The sequence below is a fragment of the Ovis aries genome, chromosome 3 (genome assembly GCF_016772045.2).
Source record: "Ovis aries strain OAR_USU_Benz2616 breed Rambouillet chromosome 3, ARS-UI_Ramb_v3.0, whole genome shotgun sequence".
In the NCBI taxonomy this organism is placed as follows: Eukaryota; Metazoa; Chordata; class Mammalia; order Artiodactyla; family Bovidae; genus Ovis; species Ovis aries.
The window spans coordinates 138,043,895-138,049,894 of NC_056056.1; positions in this window are offsets into that span (position 1 = coordinate 138,043,895).

The following is a 6,000-nucleotide window of genomic DNA, read 5'->3' on the forward strand; positions in this document are numbered from 1 at the left end:
GACGTTTTTCCCATGGACTGGAATAATGATGGATGGTTTGGGGATGATTCAAATGCATTGCATTTATTGTGCACTTTATTTCTTTATTACATCAGCTCCACCTCAAATCATCAGGCATTAGATCCTGGAGGTTCAGGACCCCTGCTTTAGAAAAATGTCTCTTTCCAGTTCTTTTGCCCTTTAAAAATATAGGTTTAAAAAAATCTTTTTGTTACTGACTTTTAATAATTTTTATTTATTCTGGATATTAGACCCTTACTAAACTTGTTCAGATCTTCAATGGAACAGCTAGGATTTGTATCCCTCCCACACCACCGTGTTGTTGTTGTTGAGTCGATAAGTCATCTCCAACTCTTTGAGACCCTGTGGACTATCTCCCACCAGGCTCTTCTGTCTATGGGATTTTCCAGGCAAGATTACCAGAGTGGGTGCCCATTTTCTTCTTCAGGGGATCTTCCAAACCCAGGGATCGAACCTGCATTTTCTGCATTGGCAGGCAGATTCTTTACCTCTGAGCCACCAGGGAAGCCCCTCATGACTGTATATCTACAACTTATTCTACCAAACTATAGTGCTGTTTTTACTGCCACTCCAGAATAAAGATAAACTTCCCTGGTTGGCACCAAACATTAACCAATCTTAGTAATAACATCACATGGCAGATATCCTGTTTCATTTGGTCTTGTCTGGGTCATGGTGTTCGATAGTTTATGTTCCCTGAGTAGTTTCAATGTGCATCTAACTGCAGAAGTTGTTTCAGGCTGTAATTTTCCTGATGCTTTCATTACTCTCATTTTCTCTGCCTTGACTTCAGCTGATGCTCCTCTGAAATTTATAGCCCTCAAATTCTGACTCAAAGCTACCTGCTTTTCAAACTTCATCTTAGTTTTTACCTCCTCCATTACACCTGTCTTGATTACTTCCTTCTAGGCTGCCCAGATTATGGAAAATAATAATACTTATAATTTATTTGTTGTCATTTATGTTCTAGATACTCTTAAAATATTTAGTGTTTCTCTATTTGAATATCCTAACAAAATGATGAGGACTGCATTATCCCAAATTTTATAAATTGAAGGTGAAAGTGTTATAGCAACATGCTACTTTTGAAAGAGTAAATGAGTTCATAAGTTTTATATCCATTCCAGGTCTATGTAGCTACAAAATCTGTGCTTTCTATACACTGTTGACATTCATTTTGTGCACATCTGCTACACCCCACCTTGTTTGTTATTTCATCTCTTACTCTCTTAAACATTTCTGTGCCTTTCTTGAATATCTTGGCTCTTTTAGTAGGAGGTGAATAGTAAGTCTTTTTTGTTCATTTATGTTCCCTGTTCCTGGAGTATAGGTTTGCAATCAATCATGTATGCTATCTAAAATCCAGAATCCATGGGAGAATGAGAGACTCGTAAGGGGTCGTATCATTATTTGTTGAATGTAGAGAGAATGGAAAGGTGAAACAAACAGAACATATCATGTGTGTATATTCTTATGAGATGTCCCTAGCTTGAATTTCAGTTTTAGAAAATAAGCAAGCTTGAGAAAGACTGGGAAATGTTGGGGAAATGGAGGAAAAAAGAACCCAAATTATTTTAAAAAGTCATTTTCTCTTATGTGTGTAAGTTTGTGAAATTCTGTTGAAATAAAATAGTTTATTTGTATTCTTCATTAGCAAAGAGTTTTCTCTGCATTTGGACTTTACTGTCTGTTTTGGGCTATATATTTGCTATATTGTTTCCATGTTTAACTGTCAACATAGACCTGGGCATGATCTCATTTTTGTTTCTGAGTTCTCAGCCTGGAGTAGACGCATATCCAAAGGATGCTGAAGAAGCCAGGAGCTGGAGATCCAACATTTGAAAAACTCTTTCCCATGCTAAGCGCCCACACAAGCAATCAGCAAGGCAGGTGGCAGCCCAAGTTGTGAGATTCTATAAACATCTAATCCTGGCCCCCACCATAGATCCACTGATGGAGCCAAGTGAAGAGAAGTCTTCCTTTCTATCTTGCAGTGACAGGCAAACACTAATTCTTCTCACTTATCTTGCAAGAGGAAATACTGTTGCTTCAATGCACATTGAAGTCAGTACCTATTTCTAAATTCAGTAAAAGGAAAAGAGGGGAAATTTGAATGCTTAGATAGAGGAAAACAGCTGAAAAATTGGATCCTCATGAGATCCTATTAAAGTGTGAAATTTTCCAGCGTTTGCATGCTTGTCAAACAGGTCACTTTTTGCTAACTTGTTTCTATCTGTCAGACATCATCTGAAAGAGAAATAGAGCAGGAGATAGCATTCTGGATCATTGTAAGAGTATTCTGAATAATCATCATCTTTCATCATGTGATTTATATCTAAATTTATACCACTGTGGAATCATTCCTGTTAAATTACCATGTGCCCAAGGTTTAAATTAAATCAATTCTGAGGACAAAGCACATGTAATAAAATTATAAATTAAGTCCTTTATATATGATGATCTTATGTAATTTCCATGGACATAGATAACTAAGGACAGTCCACGGAGAAATATCTCACAGTTGATCTATTCTATCTCTAATCACACAGAAAATATTAGTTAATTGCATATATGGGGCTGAAGGTATATTGATTAAAGTCTAATGTTAGAAGGCAGAAATGGTCTAAGTAACTAATACAGGTCAGTTAGAATTAAAAACTCTGGATATCAGAACCTCATCTGAAATATCTGAAATGAAGACAATGGCCACAAACTTGTGGTCTGTGTGTGTGGAAAACAAACTCTATATATCTTAATACCTTCTTTAGAAATTTTCTGAAATATGCTCTTTTCCCTTCTCTTTTACTACTAATAATTATGTTTACCAGAGTTAACTCACTCTTCCCTTGACTAGGAAGCTCTTAAGTTTTGGTCTCAGCTTCCCAGATCAATGCAGATTTTATCATTAGTGTATACACTTTTTAGAAAGATTACTAGATTGTTAGAGCAGCTGAAGATCCATAAAGCAGTAAGTATCCAGAACTCAGTTTCTAGTATAAGTAAAAAAGAGATGAGAGAACTAGAAGTAAAAGGAGTTGACTGAAAGAGCCAGGCATGGAAGGCTAAAGAGATGATGTAATCAGAATTTAGTAGCCCCATATGAGGATGAAGGGATCCTTTAGAGAAATAATAGAGGTCTGACTTTTCTGACAGAAAAGTCATTTTTTGGTTTTGGTCTTACCACAATATAAGAAGTCATTTTTTGTCCTGGGATCTCTGTATGCATGAAACCAACTTTTAAAAAATAGCCTAACTATAAAAAGCACAGATATTCATTTTTAGAAAATGAAAATGATGGAAGGAAAGTAGACCATTGCAGATGGAGAAGCTTAAGGACGCATCATCTGAAATCTGTCTTGGTACTGCCGCTCTCACTTATTAAGTGAAACACTGAGATTCTGAAAGGAGCACAAGAGAGATTTCTCTTATGTCATCCTAACCTCAATGAGAGAGTCTTCTTTTTGTTTAGCTGCCTTTGTGATTTTATGTACTAGACAAAGAATATTGATGAAGTATATGAGGTTCAGATATAGTCTAGCAGAAAGGAAGCCAGTAATTTGGCTGATGAAGCTCAAAAGCTCAGGAGAGCACTATCCTTGAGATCACAGTCTGAAGCCAGACTTGAAACTCATTACCTTGATGAGGTGAGGTTTGTACAAGTCCTAGGGCATTCTCACAGATAAAGGATCTGTAACCTTAGAGTTGAATCTCTAAGTGTAAGCCCTGGGGCCTAGTGGACTTTAAAACAAGCGTGTAGAGGATCATGTCATCTGCAAACAGTGAGAGTTTTACTTCCTCTTTTCCAGTTTGGATTCCTTTTATTTCTTTTTCTGCTCTGATTGCTGTGGCCAATACTTCCAGAACTATGTTGAATAGTAGCAGTGAAAGTGGGCACCCTTGTCTTGTTCCTGACTCTAGGGGAAATGCTTTCAAATTTTTCACCATTGAGGATAATGTTTGCTGTGGGTTTGTCATATATAGCTTTTATTATGTTGAGGTATGTTCCTTCTATTCCTGCTTTCTGGAGAGTTTTTATCATAAATGGATGTTGAATTTTGTCAAAGGCCTTCTCTGCATCTATTGAGATAATCATATGGCTTTTATTTTTCAATTTATTAATGTGGTGAATTACACTGATTGATTTGTGGATATTGAAGAATCCTTGCATCCCTGGGATAAAGCCCACTTGGTCATGGTGTATGATCTTTTTAATGTGTTGTTGGATTCTGATTGCTAGAATTTTGTTGAGGATTTTTGCATCTATGTTCATCAGTGATATTGGCCTGTAGTTTTCTTTTTTTGTAGCATCTTTGTCAGGTTTTGGTATTAGGGTGATGGTGGCCTCATAAATGAGTTTGGAAGTTTACCTTCCTCTGCAATTTTCTGGAAGAGTTTGAGTAGGATAGGTGTTAGCTCTTCTCAAAATTTCTGGTAGAATTCAGCTGTGAAGCCGTCTGGACCTGGGCTTTTGTTTGCTGGAAGATTTCTGATTTCACTTTCAATTTCCGTGCTTGTGATGGGTCTGTTAAGATTTTCTATTTCTTCCTGGTTCAGTTTTGGAAAGTTGTACTTTTCTAATGTCCATTTCTTCCACGTTGTCCATTTTATTGGCATATAATTGCTGATAGTAGTCTCTTATGATCCTTTGTATTTCTGTGTTGTCTGTTGTGATCTCTCCATTTTCATTTCTAATTTTATTGATTTGATTTTTCTCCCTTTGTTTCCTGATGAGTCTGGCTAATGGTTTGTCAATTTTATTTATCCTTTCAAAGAACCAGCTTTTGGCTTTGTTGATTTTTGCTATGGTCTCTTTTGTTTCTTTTGCATTTATTTCTGCCCTAATTTTTAAGAGTTCTTTCCTTCTACTAACTCTGGGGTTCTCCATTTCTTCCCTTTCTAGTTGCTTTAGGTGTAGAGTTAGATTCTTTATTTGACTTTTTTCTTGTTTCTTGAGGTATGCCTGTATTGCTATGAACTTTCCTCTTAGCACTGCTTTTATAGTGTCCCACAGGTTTTGGGTTGTTGTGTTTTCATTTTCATTCGTTTCTATGCATATTTTGATTTCTTCTGTGGTTTGTTGGTTATTCAGAAGTGTGTTGTTCAACCTCCATATGTTGGAATTTTTAATAGTTTTTCTCCTGTAATTGAGATCTAATCTTAATGCATTATGGTCAGAAAAGATGCTTGGAGTGATTTCAATTTTTTTGAATCTATTAAGGTTAGATTTATGGCCTAGGATGTGATCTATCCTGGAGAAGGTTCCGTGTGCACTTGAGAAAAGGTGAAATTCATTGTTTTGGGGTGAAATGTCCTATAGATATCAATTAGCTCTAACTGGTTTATTGTATCATTTAAAGTTTGCTTTTCTTTGTTAATTTTCTGTTTAGTTAATCTGTCCATAGGTGTGAGTGGGGTATTAAAGTCTCCCACTATTATTGTGTTACTGTTAATTTCCCCTTTCATACTTGTTAGTATTTGTCTTACATATTGCGGTGCTCCCATGTTGGGTGCATATATATTTATAATTGTTATATCTTCTTCTTGGATTGACCAGAAAATTACTAGAGCTAATCAATGAATATAGTAAAGTTGCAGGATATAAAATCAACACGCAGAAATCCCTTGCATTCCTATACACTAATAATGAGAAAGTAGAAAAAGAAATTAAGGAAACAATTCCATTCACCATTGCAACAAAAAGAATAAAATACTTAGGAATATATCTACCTAAAGAAACTAAAGACCTATATATAGAAAACTATAAAACACTGATGAAAGAAATCAAAGAGGACACTAATAGATGGAGAAATATACCATGTTCATGGATTGGAAGAATCAATATAGTGAAAATGAGTATACTACCCAAAGCAATCTACAGATTCAATGCAATCCCTATCAAGCTACCAGCGGTATTTTTCACAGAACTAGAACAAATAATTTCACAATTTGTATGGAAATACAAAAACCTCAAATAGCTAA